The 15208-nt window shown below is 40.5% G+C and overlaps 1 long non-coding RNA gene across 2 annotated transcripts; it reads left to right on the top strand.

The window, feature by feature from the left end:
- Positions 1 to 10289: 10289 nt before the first annotated feature.
- LOC116597452 lies at positions 10290 to 13802 on the top strand. 2 transcript variants are annotated; one of them, XR_004288611.1, is made up of 3 exons: positions 10290 to 10510; positions 11401 to 11574; positions 12161 to 13802. It is a non-coding gene; the product is annotated as an uncharacterized LOC116597452 (long non-coding RNA). The 2 variants fall into 2 exon arrangements; XR_004288612.1 differs by having other exon boundaries at positions 11401 to 11579.
- The last annotated feature ends 1406 nt before the right edge of the window (positions 13803 to 15208 follow it).

The raw sequence follows: 15208 nt of genomic DNA, 5'->3' as shown, positions 1-15208 counted from the left end.
ATAGGATATGTCTCTAGTTTTGGTTTTCCCAGAATGCTTTTATCCCCTCCCTTTTTATGGTGATAGAATTCCTCTGTCTTCTGGAGGATCCTGTCCCTGTACTTTTAAAAAGTTAATTAATCAATCAATTAATTAATTAATTATTTTTATTGTGTTATGTTAGTCACCATAAAATACATCATTTGTTTTTGATACAGTGTTCCAATATTCATTGTTTAGGCACCACACCCAGTGCTCCATGCGATATGTGCCCTCCTTAATACCCACCACCAGGTTCACCCATCCCCCTATCCCTGTCACTTCTAAAATTCTGTTTGTTTCTAGGAGTTCACAGTCTTTCATGGTTTATCTCCCCCTCTGATATCTCCCAATTCACCTTTCCTGTCCCTGTACTTTGAATGGGGCTCACCTATTTTCACTCTAAGGGTTGGCACTTGAGGGAGCAGCCTAGCCAATCAGAATAACACATCTCTGGAGAAAGGAGAACCCTTTTGCACTCATGGTGGGAATGCAAACTGGTGCAGCCGCTCTGGAGAACAGTATGGAAATTCCTCAGAAACTTAAAAATAGAGCTCCCCTACAATCCAGCAATTGCACTACTAGGTATTTACCTAAAGGATACAAAAACCACAGATTTGAAGGGGTACATGCACTCCAAATTATGGAGAGATTATGTTAAATGAGGTAGGTAAGTCAGAGAAAGAGAAATATCATATGATTTCACTCATATGTGGAATTTAAGAAACAAAATAGATGAACATTGAGGGAGTAAAAAGAAAAAAGAGAGAGGGAAACAGAATAATGCATCCCACTAGCCACAGTGATTGGTTTAGGAATGAGCATGTGACTCAGACTGGGCCAATTAGATTCTTTTCAGGACTTCTGCTTCAACTCTCAGGAATGTGGCAGTTTATTAGGAATTTGCTTGTAAGGTTGGAGGTGTGGATATGGGGCCATCTCTTCTTATTATAAAGCCTGACTGAGAATAAAATCAATGAAGAGGAAAAGAGGCAGATTCCTGATGCAATCATTTCAACCTCTGGATCTAGCTGTGTGCCCTTAATTACTCAGTTACATGTCCCAGGAAAATCATTCCTGCCTGTTTTTTAGTTTGTCAGTTTATGATGGTCTGACCTGCATTTTTGGACACTTGCAACTGAGTTTCGTCTTACGGAAGAATTAGCAAGAAACTAGCAAAGTGGTGGAATAGAGTAGGATCACTGAGGGAGCTGAAACCAGGCAAAAACAATGATGTTTGAAGATATGAGGGAGACATTACAGCACAAAATACAGAGTAATATGATAATTCTGCAGTAGGGTGGTGTTTTTGCTCCTGGCTGAGGGGGCCAAATCATAAGACAGCAGCTAAAAGCAGCTTTACAGAGTCTCCATTGGGATTTAAAGAAGCATATAGGAAAATTAAAATAACTTTTTAATTTTAAAACTGAAATAACTTTTACATATAAATCATTTAATTGAATAGTGTGAATTGTTCTTCAGCCTGCACCATATGATAAATCCCTTAGTTAATTAAAAAAGTTCCATTATTGAAGATATGGAAAAATATAACACAACTCTTGGTCAAGTTATTATTTTATTGACAAGTGAATGAAGCAGCTCTGGATGAGTATAGGACAGGAAAGTGAATTTGCAGCTTCTGTACAGCAGTGTGAGAAGCACTGCATTAGAGGTATGTACAAGGTAACTGACAGCCTAGAGTAGGGATTTCTAGATCAGGATGTAGATTTTGAAAGTTCCCTGGGGACTGAACTGACACGGGAGGATGAGTAAGAGTTAGCTTGATGACAGAGGGGCCGAGAACATCCTAGGTATCATAAATGCAGAAGAATGGGAGACAGTAAGCAGCTTGGTGGAAATAAAGTGTACATGTGGGAGAGGTGAGAGATGATGGTAGAAAGGTAGGCAGCAGCAACCAACCACGAGGATGCTGTGTGTTCAGAATTTGAACCCTGGTGGAAATTTATGGGGTGCTGTTGACGGATTTTTAAGCAGGATGGTGACCATATTTAAATCTCCCAAGACATGTATTTTTAAAAGCTATGACTACATCTGTAGCTAGTCATAATTGTGTGGCAAATAAGGAAATGAGCAATTACTCCGACGTGTAGGGTGTTATAGGGAAAGCCTTGACTATCTATGAGGCTCTGATCAACAGGGCTTCCAAGGAGTGACGGGGTCATCGTTCTCATGGGGTGTTACCAAAGGCCTTGAGCAGAAAGAAAGCACTTTGAGAGAAGAAGGCTTTGTACTAGAGGGTGGTTACTGATTCAGATTCATGTATGTTGAGTCCCAGCTGGGCCTTGACATTGATCTTCTTACTCCTGGGTCTGAAATAAATTCAGAAATACAGTCCTTTGGAATGAAAGCGAAAATAAGAGTGAGAAAGAAAGGGGGAAATACAGAAAAGAATTAGCTTTACTTTAGTGAGAAATTCCCAGCAGGGCATTCTTTTAAGTAGCATGTGTTCTGTTCTATTCCATTAATTTTAAAAGGAGGACCACTAGGAATGACTTATCTGAGTAACCCAAAAGATTCAGATCAGCTAGTCAACTAATGGGACCCAGGTCACATTTTACATGAATGATGCATGAGTAGATGATAGATACAAAGAGCTTTGCTAAGTCTGCTGATATTTAGTGTCTAAGAAATTGAAGGGTTTCAGTCAAATGAATAAAGATTCTTCCAGTATAGTGATTTCCTGTATTTTGAAAGATTAACTAGTACAAGCTTTTTTTTTTAGCAGTTTATTTTTCTGCTTTGACATAAAGAAAAATTAAGGAAAAAGAAAGGTTAGGATGAACATACAGTAAAATATGGGGGATTCATAGAACTGCACTATTTTAGTGTTTCTAAACGACCTTTTTTTGATGGAAAAGAGACCTGTGACCTTATTTGCATTTCAAATATTCCTGGCGTGGAATAGTAAAGATCAATGAATTGATTGTCAGAGAAACAGCATGAGTGACAAATTTCTTAGTGAAGAAAAAAGAAATACAAAGGAGGAGTATATAAGGTCTTCCCAGTTCAGAAGTAATGGAACAAAAAAGGTCTCAGTTATATTTTAGGTCTCACTTTCCTAAAATTTGAAGATTAGAAGAAAAATGCTGACCTGAAAAGTACAGTTAAGTATTTTCTTAGTGCAAAATTATGTGACACTGGAATATGGCCCAATGTGTATTTTGGGGGTGGGCAACAATTCTTGTCTGGGGCATATTTTGAGAGAGATGCAATATAACAGAAGTATGGAATGCAATATAACAGAAAATGGATTGTATTTGGAAGTTGAAAACCATCCTTCCAATTATTCAAGACCGGAGGATGGGCTTTTTTTCAGAATGATTATACTAGAAAAATTTATTATATTCAGAGGAAGTCCTGGTCCATAGGGAGGGGTGTATGCTAGTTTTACGTCTCCACAATAATCAGCATGTAATTGTCCTAGGGCTGAGCAGTTCACAAATGTTAATCTTTAACAATTGCTGACTGGGTGAGGGCATCTTGAATAGTAGCGCACGTGTGGGATATTCGTAGTCTCATCTATTTGGAGTAGCAACAAGTTTAGTGTATCTCCTCTTTGTGGCCCATCTCCATTGGATGATGAAGATTTGGTCCATGCACCTTAGTTTCTGTTTGTTACCTCTCACTGCCCTCTGGATGGAAAGAGCCTGAGATGACGATCCACCCAGAACCATGGACAGGTAAAAGATTTGCAGATTGGGCAGGATGAGTAAGAAGAATAGAAGATTGTTGGTTAGGATTTGGAGAATGAGAATATGATTTTAATCTCAGAATAAGCCCAGAGTTAGAGAATTGTGTGTCCTTATTGTATAAGCTTGAAAGATGTGTCCAAGTCCCAACTCCTAGGACTGTGAATGTGTGAATATGAATATTTGACTGTGACTATGACTGTATTTGGTCACATATGACTGTATAAGGTCATTGTGGATGTAATTATCCACAAATGATCCACAAAATATTTCAAGATGAGATTATCTGTATTTAGAGTGGGCCCTAGATTCAGTGAGTAGTGTCCATGTGAGAGAAGTAAGGATGAGATTCAATACACAGAGACCCAAGGGATGAAGGCCGTGTGAATGCAGAAGCAGAGATTGGTGATATGCTGCTTTAAGTCAAGCAGCAACTGGAGCCTCCAGAAGATGGAAGAGTCCCAAGGAACCTTTGGAGAGAGCCTGGCCCTGCTGACATCTTAATTTCAGAAATCCCCAGAAAAAGCATCCATAATTTCAGAAGTTGTGAGAGAATATATTTTTTTCTTTTAAGCCACCAACTTTGTGGTAAATTGTATAGCAGGCCTGGAGAGCTAATAAACTCATGAAAACACTGCTAATCTAGAGACTCTAATTACAACTTCACGCCACTGGGTGAAAAGCCCGAAGAGGGGGCTATGGCAATCCTGGGTTGACTGATCCTGACTCTAGAAGGAAAATGGGATCATGGCTACAAGGGAGTCAAGAAGGAGGAAGACACCCAGCGGTAAAAGTTAAAGAAAGACTTAATCATCCTGTACAAATAGGACCACAAATAAGGCCATCCTGTGCTCCCTCAGGAGGAAGACTCTGGGTCGCTCCATAAAGTCGAGAATCCCTAGTTGAGATTCTGGCTAAAAGCAAAGCTACCTTAGAATAAGTGGGGAGTGTCATAAATACCTACTATTGACTCATGACCAGCTGGAGTATTTTTGATTTGGTTAGACATATATTTTTATACTTGAATTTTCTTCCTCTTTTCCACTTTTATCTTTCTGTTTCTTCTGTTATGTTTATGGGGTATATTGGTGGGAGTTAGCTTAATACTTTGATTTAGAGGTTACAAAGTCTAAGGAAAAGATCATGATAGAACTAATATAAGAATGGACACTCTGACACCTTATACTTGAAGCTGGGTCCAGGGCCCAGTGAGACTTTGGGTGTTGGATGCCTTCCCTGTCCCATTTTGGGCAGAAGGTAAACATTTTATTGATTATATGAGGGATAGTTACATTGTGTTAAGTAGTCATATTTTTAAAGATTTTATGTATTTATTTATTTAGGGAGGAGGAACAGAGGGGGAGGGAAGAGAAGGGGGAAAGAATCTCAAGCAGATTCCCTGATGAGTGCAGAGCTGAAGTGGGACTGGATCTCACAACTCTGAGATTATGACCTGAGCAGAAACTAAGAGTAGGACACTTAATGGACTAAGCCACCCAAGCAGTCATATTTTTATACAGCAGATGCATGGGGAGAAGGATGTATGTTGGTGTCGAACAGCTAAAGAAGTGGACTTTTTCAGGTGTTTCGACACCCAGAATCTCAAGTTTTTGTTTCTGTGTGGGAGTTTCATTACTTTATGAGTCTTTGAGGAAGCGGAGTCTGCTTTTTACTGTAGAAGCCAAGCACTTTCCCAGCCTCCCATGCAGGTAGGACAAAGGCAGATGACTTGGACTCCACCAGTCAGGCTTATGTACCCAGAGCTGGAAACTAGAGCTAGAAGGTATGAAGAAACAGGGGCCCTGAGGACACCTGGTGGCAACAGCTCCCTCCCTTCTCCATCCAGTTCTGAGGGGGCAACATAGCAGGGTTCTATATGCTGTTGTCAGTGTCTTGTGTTGGTGGCTTTGGAGATAGTAAGCTGTAATGTTGATGTGTAGTGGTGTCTTCTCAGGGCTAGATCTGCAGCCTGAGTTCTTGGCTGCACCCCCACGCCAAGGCTGGGTGTCTGATCCCTCTGTCTGTGAGCCGCCAAATATCTTATTAATAAGATAATATTAATTATTATCTTTTAAAATTTTAATTAATTATTATCTTTTCTCTTTAAATAAGCCAAAATTGTTTTCCCTGCTTATGGTATTCTGATATGGTATTCCAATTAGGGTTTTTATTGTCTTTAAAAAATAAATTTTTGTTTGATACAAACCAAAGTGTATAAAATGTAAGTGAAACAAAATAATATGCATCCAAAGTAAGACCAAGAGCATTACCCTCTTCCCCAGAAGATAAACACTATCTGAAATTTTGTCTTTATTGCCCTGTTGCTTCTTCAGAAAACAGTTCTATCACCTAACTAGGTATGTCTAAATAATATAATCTTTACTTCTGCTTATCTTTGAGATTTATCAAAATAGCACCTTTTTTTTTCTTTTTAACTCAACACTAGTTCAAACATGTAGATAGTACGGGAATGATATTAATGACTTCTACTTTTTGACTTTCAAATTCTTTATCATATATTGAGGTTGAATATTTTATTTATTTCAAATTCTCCACTAGAAATCTCCACTTAGAAAATCCAACAGACCTAAAGAAGGATGACATATTCCAGGAATTCCTCATGCTGTTTTTTCGTGGGCAGCAAGGAAGAACAGGTGCAGGGAACCATGAGGTCATGCAGGTTTCTAGAGGGACTGTGACTGGCTAGGGGGAGCCAAAGTCTTAGAGCTGGTGCATTCTGGGAGAGCATGTGGTTGGAGAAGGGTAACAGTGACAGAGTATTTTATCAGCAAAGAAGGATGAGAGACAAAGAAGCCTTGCACGGTTCCTAGGTACCAGACAGTGTGTGTGCGTGTGTGTGTGTGTGTATATGCACGCGTGTGGGGAGGTGTGAGAGAGCAAATGGCTTTGGAAAAATAATAGGTTGTATAATATCTGAAAAGAAGAGGAAAGGGGATTTTGAAGAATTTCTGTGAGTCATAAATTTAATTTCCTTTAGTATTCTTCAAAACATGAAAACAAAGTTTGGATTGCCCTTTTAATTTTTTAATGGCTTCCATTTTTGAGAACAATCTTAGATTTATATTAAAACTGAGACCAAGTACCCACTTTCCCCTATTACTAACATATATCAGTATGGTATCTCTGTTACAAATAATGAGCCAATATTGATACATTGTTATTAACTAAAGTCCATGGTTTATTCAGATTTCCTTCATTTTTATCCAATTCTCTGTTCCAGGATCTCAGCCAGGATCTCTCATTACATTTACTGGTCATGTCTCCTCAGACTCCTTTTGGCGATGGCGGTTTCTCAGCCTTTTCTCATTTTTAGTGACCTTGCCAGTTTTGAGGAGTCCTGGACAGGTATTTTGTAGGATGTCTCAATTGGAATTTGTCTGATATTTTTCTTATGATTGGATAGGATTACAGGTTTTGAGGAAGATGATCACAGAGGTAAAGTGCTATTTTCATTATATGGTATCAAGAGTACATACTATCAATGGATTGCCTTTTAAAGCCATTTTATTTCTTAGACTTCATTGTTGTTGTTTTTAAAGATTTATTTATTTGAGAGAAAGAGAGAGAGCGAGCATGAATTTGGGAAGGGGCAGAGGGAGAGAGACTCAAGCAAACCCCCTGCTGAGTGTGGAGCCCTAGGCAGGGCTCAATCTCACAACGCATGAGATCATGACCTGTGCTGAAATCGTGAGTTGGATGCTTAACTGACTGAGCCACCCACGTGCCCCTGTTGTTGTTTTTAGTGCAACTTCATTTAATAGCTGAGTTGAAGGACCGTGGAGTTTATTCTGGTTGCAACTGAACATAGAAGAAACACCTGCTTATTAAAAGAAACCAAGCATTACAGGAATATTGTGTATGGCCTCTAACAAAAACTCTCATAGTACATAAGCTGCCATTGAGCATTTACATTGCATCACTACCTCCCCTCTCCCTAGCTCTCTCTCCTTCCCCGGAACCCTGCGCTCCAGTGGGAGAGAAAGATCTTGGGCTCTTGCTCTTGGCTGGTGCCTATTTGGTGTGTGTCATTTTCACCTAGGATAAAGTATTAGGAAGAAGTGACCTTAGAGTTGACTTTTCCTTTTTGCCCACAAAGGCTCCCTGTTCCCTACTCAAATCTATCTTGACTGCATAGAAGGTAAGGGACAGAGATTTTTGTGTTTTTTGTTTGTTTGTCTATTTATTTTCGGAACACCTTTTGCTCTCTCTTTACGGAAACCTGGAGATCTCAGTTTGTATATACCTTTGGGTAGAAGATTCCACCGTACAGAATGCTGGATTGGACACACTAATGTCATATAGATAGCATGTATGCTTTGTTAGTTTGGAAAGTGCTCTTGCATATGTAAAGTTTTGATTCCCATGATAAATTTGTGAGCTAGGTAAACCATGTATTTATTGTGTTGGTCTTATAGGAAATAGAGGGAAAAGGAGTCTAAACAATTTGCTCAAGATGACACAAGTAAATCCTGAGGACAGAACTCTATATAAGGTCTGCTGGCTGCAAGTTACTGCCTCAATGTTTGGTTTGTTTGGGCTACTCCAACAATGCATCTGGGTGATTTAATCACAGGCATTGATTGTTCACACTTCCGGAAGCCAGAATGTCCAAGATCAAGATGCCAGCAAGGCCACACGCCCTCTGAAGATGCCAAGGAAGGATCTGTTCCAGGTCTTTCTCCCAGCTTCTGGAAATTTCTTGGCTTGTGGTGGGCAGAACTCCAGGCTTTACCTGGCATTCTTCGTGTGCGTGTGTGTGTGTATGTGTGTATGTGTGTGAGTGTGAGTGTCTGTGTCTTGTGTTCCTCACTGTAACTGTTAAGCCACACCACCTCTCTCATAACCCTTATTTCTTTTATTAGCACCTTACCGCTTAGTTTCTCTCAGAGGTCTGGCATAGAATGTGGAGGCATCTCTCATTTCGGGGTCTCAAGATGGTCTCTCCTGGGAGTGGGGAGAGGCTCTTGGCAACCAGTGCCCTGCAAAAGGTGCAGGTGTTCTGGATGGCCCTGCTGACGGACTTCCTTTTAAAATGCCAGAGCCATTAAGTACAGTGAATTTGTTCTCCTGGAGAAGAGTGGGTTGCAGTCAGCAGGAGTAAAAGGCATGCCACTTACTGCTCTAAAAAGGTGTTTAGCAGCTACAAATAACCCCCTGGATTAATGGAATCAACAGTCTTTAGGTCTCCAGATGCACAGGGGCCATTTATCCGACATGCATTCATTTAGTCAACAAGCCGTGGTGCCGGTTCGGGTTGAGCTGATCCCGAATCGAGACTGCTGTCCTTCCTCTTAAGGCTTTCTTCAATAATTATTCTGTTATTGACACATCACTGACCCAGGCATGACTAATGGTTTAGTATTACTGAGAGATGCAGCTAAAGGTCACCTCGGGTGGGGGTGGGGGTGGGGGGTCTGAGCTGACATTTCCATGGCACCATGGTGGAGCAAATGGAGATTTTAAGGGGCAGACCCCGCTCAGTCTTTACAGCCGACTTGAGTGCCATTACAATGCTGCATAATCAAATTTTTCCCTTTTCTGAAATCTTCGTTCCGCTTATTAATTAAGTGAAATGACACAAGAGGGTGAGTGCTTGTGGTCTGCGGCACACTTAGGTGTATTGTTAGGGCAGCGGCACAGGGTTGATTACAGTCCCTGCGAACAGTAGCAGGTTACTTATTGGGTAATAAGACAGACCCAGGAGTGTCTTTGTAGGAGTTGAAAGAGGAATTTTCAGATAAAGGAGAAAAAAATGTTTTTAATGAAATTTAGAAAATGGGGTCAGAGAATAATTTATGGACTAGATCTTGCCCTCCAGCATCTGCAGAGATAGAAAGAAGACAGGATGGGGGGTGGTTGGAGAATACAGAGCTTCAGGAAGTTTCTCATTACCTACATCTCCCTGTTTCCTGTCCATCTGTTACCCCATGTCAGTGGATTGTTTGTATTTCTAGGTGAGGTTTGCCATCGTCTCTTTAAGATGCCTTTCTCATATAAATACTGGAGGGCCCGCCTGTAAAAGACAATGGCTGGTTACTTGCACCATTGTCAGTTTTCTTAGATGAGCCCTTGTTTCTTAGATGAGCGTTGCCTCACAGAGACTTCAGGGAGGCAACGAGTATAAAACTCATTGTGTTTTGTGCCCAAAGACAGGCTGGAAACATTACTGTGATCAGTCATCAGAGATCAGTGCCTCACCCATTAAAATGATGCCACAAATGTTTCCTGAATGAATAGAGGAACACAAAAAAGGTCCATTCTGTGGACTCACTGCAGTGGACCGGGAGATCCGTTCTCAGGACTGAAGATCCCACACCCCCAGCGACGAGCGTGCTGCAGGCAGCTGCCCTCAGTTCTCAGTCCCTTTTGGGTTGTCCCAGATGTGGTGACAAGCCTTGGACGAGGTCAAGCCCCTTCCTGGGGAGCTGCATTTAATGCCCTGTGCTGAAGGGATAGTGGGGGCCCTCTCCATCACGGGGGGCAACATTGAGGGATCAGGCCATCTTCCAAATTTCCCAGAAGTTTGGCTGAGCTGTCCAATGAAACTGCACCATAGTCCAATTTCTCCCTCTGCCCAATTTTACGACCTTTCCATCTCTTCCACAGGTGTTGGATCCCAAGAGCACACCCTAAGAATGTCCTGTATACTCATCTCTGTCTCAGAGTTGGCTTCTTGGGCAATCCAGGCTGTAATATTGATGAAATTGTGTGGGTGTCATGTGTTCTGTCCCAAATATGGGAGAGATTTGGGGACTGACTGGGTAGGTTGAAAAGACAATGTGCTACTCATTGATTGAGGCGAGAACTCTTCTTTGTGTCTAGAACCTGTATGTGGAATTTACAGGCTGGAACAGAGCAAATTCTGCCAGCAGCTGCACCCCACCCCACTTCCTTGCTTTGCTCCGGTATCTAATGGCTGCAGTCATCTTAGAACCAAACTCTTTGATCCTCTCCCCTTTAAGGCTGGACCATGCTGGGACTGGTTTACTGGAAATGTGACTATATGACACAGCAGACATTCATGAAAAATGGGCACATGAAGTTAATAGCATTTCCTCCTTGACTTATTGCATTTTCAGGAGAATATTGAAGCTATTAAAATGTACATTTGGGAAACAGGCCGTGATGCCATCTGCATATTTTTGTGACCCCCCCCCTTTTAAAAAAAGATTTTATTTATTTATTTGACAGAGATCACAAGTAGGCAGAGAGGCAGGCAGAGAGGGGGGGGGAAGCAGGCTCCCCGCTGAGCAGAGAGCCCCATGCAGGGCTTGATCCCAGAACCTAGAGATCATGACCTGAGCTGAAGGCAGAGGATTTACCCACTGAGCCACCCAGGTGCCCCTGTGACCCTTGTTTAAAGGGTTTCATCTGGTCCTCTGAAAAATGAAGTTGGGGGTGCCTGGTTGGCATAGTCGGTTAAGTGTCTGACTTTTGGTTTTAGCTCAGGTCATGGTCTTGGTGTCATGAGATCGGGTCCTGTGTCAGGGTCCATGCTGAGTGTGGAGTCTGCTTGGGATTCTGGCCCTCTTTCTCTCTGGTCCCCCCCACTCGTGCGTGCTCTCTCTCCAATAAATAAATCTTTAAAAGAGAAGTGAAAGGAAAAATTCTGGCAGTGCCTTCTATTTATTTTCTTCCTTTCTTTTTCTAGGGCAGACGATTTCATGCAGCCCTTTCATGCATTCTGGATCATCTATGTTTATTTGTTCCTGCCATTCGCGTGGCTCTATTGTTAAGAGAAGAGAATATGAGAGAAGAAAAGTTATGCTCCTTAGAGGCTTTTCCAATTAACTGTTTGAAGAGACTTTGAAAAAAATGCCTAAGTGTGAGGTTATTTGTATTCCTAATTTCATTTTTATGTTACACGTACTTTTAAGTGTAATTTACTAAGGCTTAACACTTGTATTCTTTTAGGGGCATTACAAAGAGCATTGCACATTTATTACAGCCCTTTAAATGGCTGTGTTTTATTTCCATATTCTTTTAAATGGTTATTGAGTAGATTTGGTGCTCTTCCTGTAGTTAAAGTGCATTTTTTTATTGTTCATAAATGGTAAATAATTGATACCTGCCATATGCTTCTCTCCCCCTTTCTGAGTTCCCATTCCCCTTCCCCTCCTCATTCTCTTCCCTTCCTTGTTGCTATTGGTTTCTGCCCTGATCTTGCTCTCTATCCTTTCCTCCCCTCTCTCTGCAGGCCTCCCTTGCTTTCAACACCATTTTCTTTGCCTCTCAATGTGCTCATTTGAGAGGGGTTTTTATATGGATTCTTGAGACCATTGCATTACTCAGTGGGGGTGGAAGAGGGGGGGGTAAGGGCATACAGCTTTTTATTAGGTGATGCCTGGATGGAGAATTTTAAACAAGAGAGCAGTTTCAGAGAATGGTGCCTGAGTTTTCTTTTTCTTCAGATTGCTGAATTGAGACTGGGCGAATTCTTGCTCGTTGCCCCTGCTTCTCTGACGCACCAGTGACAACCTCTAGAAGCTTCGAATTAAGGAAGATGTACCAAGAGTCTGAGATCATTCTTAGCAGACAAAACTTCTCAAGCTGAACAATTTTAAAGGGTCTCATTAGAGAATGAGAAGATAACTAGTGCAAGAGGAAATTTAAAGAATGTTCAGTTGGATGAGCTTGTTGGAGGAGGGGGGGAATTCCTACTATATTAAAGCCACAGAACTATAGACATTTTGGATTTCTTTGCTTTTAAATCTCCAGAAGGCAAAAATCAAAACCCAGTTATAGATGTTACAGCCCACAAATACTAGAATAGTTTTCTTTTTTTCAAAATTTAAAAAAGGATTTGAAAATTCATATGGAAATACAAGGAACACAGAATAATCTAAACAGTCTCGAAAAAGAAGAGCAAAGTTGGAGGGCTTGTGCTTCTCAATTGCAAAATTTACTAAAAAGCACCAGTAATCAGGCCAGTGCAGTCCTGGGAGAAGAACTAACATATTGACCAATGGACCGAAAATGAGAGTCCAGAAGTAAACCTACAGATCTGTGGCCAGCTGATATATGATTAAAGTGCCAAGATCATTTAATGGAGAAAAAATAGACTTTTCAACAAATGGTGCTGGTACACGCAAAGAAGTGAGGTTGGATCTCTACCTTACACTGTATACAAAATTAACCAAAAATGGATCAAAAGCCTAAATGTAAAAGCTAAAACAATAAGCCTCTTAGAAGAAGACATGGAGTCTTTGTGACCTTGGATTTGGCAATGGATTTTTAGAAAAGACACTGAAAACACAAACAACAAAAGAAAAAATAGATAAATTGGACTTCTCTAACACTGAAAACTTATTTGTCAAAGTACACTATTGAGAAAGTGAAAAGGCAACCAACAGAATGGGAGAAAATATTTCCAAATCATAGATTTGATGAGAGACTTGTATGTAGAATACATCAGGAATTCTGGCAGTTCAGAACGAGGTAAGTCAGATGTAAAAACGGGCCAAAGACATGAGTAGACATCCTTCTAAAGAAGAGAACTGAAAGACCAAAAACTGTAAGAAAAAATGCTAAACATCATTAGCTATCAGGGAAATGCAAATCAAAACCAGAATGAGATATTATGTCACACTCTCTATAATAAAAAAGAGACAATAACGAGTATCATCGGGATGTGGATAAATTGGGACCCTCATACATCGTAATGTGAGGTGTTGCAGTCATTTTGGAAAACAGTATCTACTGGTTCCTCAAAGGGTAGAACACAGAGATATCATATACAGTAGAGCCCAGCAATTTCACTCATAGACACACACTCAGAAGTGAAAACATACGTCCACACAAAAACTTGCACATGAAATGGTCATAGAAACATTACCTAAATAATTAAAAGGTAGAAATAAACCAAATGTCCATCAACTGATGAATGGATGAATAAAATGTGTTACGTTCATATAATGGAAAGTTATTTGGCCATAAAAAGGAATGAAGTACTGACAGATGCTATAGTATGGATGAACTCTGAAAACATTATATTAAGAAAAGAAGAAAAGAAGCCCATCATAAAAGTCTGCATAATATATGATTTCATTTTTATGAAATATCAAGGATATCAGAAAGTAGAGACAGGAAGTAGATCAGTGATTGTCTAATGCAGAGGGGCTTGACGGGGACCCCGGGCCGTGATAGCTAAAGGATATGGGGTTTCTTTTTGGGGTGATAAAATGTTCGGAGATTGTGGTGATAATCACACATAACTCTGAATATAGTAAAAACTATGGAGTTGTATACTTTAAATGTCTGAATTGTGTGGCATGTGACTATAGCTCAGTATATTATAGCTACTCACAAAAATTAGAATCTCCAATAATTAAAAAAGAGTTGGAGAATTTTCAAGTTGTGGAAGGTGACTGTTCTCCAAAGGCAAAGTTGCCACCTCTTTGAATAATAACTTCTAAAACTCGATGGCTGTAAGTAAGCAATTATTCCTGTTTTACAGATGCAACAGTTGAGATTCAGAGGGTTAAATGACTAGCCCAAGGTCATCCGGACAATTCATGGTAGAGATGGTGAGCCAAGATGCCCGTCATAGCCTCTTAGTGCAGAGTTCTGTCCTATCACTCTCCCCAGAGAGTACCGTTCCGAGTCCCTTGGAGGCACCAGAAATAGGAAACAAAACTGCCCTTGCTTATTTCTTATATTGTTGCTCTGAACTGACCTAAGCCAATTTTTAACGCACAACTCTGAAGTCCTGTTGGTAGATGACAGAAGCTGTGGAGATATTTGAGACGAGAGAGAGTGAGAGTTAATTCCTCCCTCCCAGGCTTTCTACTGGGTTATAATGGAAGCAGATCTCAAGAAAATTCTGGCCCCACAAGGAAGGTTTATCAGTTGCATGAGCAGGCAGGCATACAGTAGCTCAAATGACCAGCTCTGCAAACACAGTGACATCCCAGGCCTCTGTCCTTTTAGTTGTGTCTGTCCCCACCTGTGTGGAAGGTCTGCTTCAGGTGGCCATGGCAATAGTCCAGAGGCAAGATTCTGTTCTCCTACAGTTCAGGCAACTGGAAATCCTCTGGCCGGTAGCTGGACCTGGGGCTGTTCCGAGGTCAAGCCCCAGCCCCGTCTCAAAACGATAGGCTGCCGCTCTAGCTGGATTCTGATACTCTTTACACAAAGATGGGAGGCAATTAAATGTTTTAGCCAAGCTGTACTTCTTGAATTCATTTAATTTCACCAATAAAGCCTCACATTCCACTTCTGAAAAATGATGTATTTAAAGAGTAGTGTTGTAAATATGTGGAAGGTTTTGTAATATACTAACTAAAAAGCTATTAACTCAGTTAATGGCTTTAAATAAAGTCATTTTAAAGATTTCTAAAATTCATTATGCTAATTAGGAAAACCTTGCATACCAATTGAGATAGAGCACTTTAAATAAAGATATTTTTTATTTATTTTGTTTTAAATTTTATTTTATTTTTTCAGTGTTCCAAGATTCA

The sequence above is a fragment of the Mustela erminea genome, chromosome 8 (assembly GCF_009829155.1).
Source record: "Mustela erminea isolate mMusErm1 chromosome 8, mMusErm1.Pri, whole genome shotgun sequence".
Classification (NCBI taxonomy): domain Eukaryota; kingdom Metazoa; phylum Chordata; class Mammalia; order Carnivora; family Mustelidae; genus Mustela; species Mustela erminea.
This window is presented reverse-complemented; position numbering and strand designations above follow the sequence as displayed.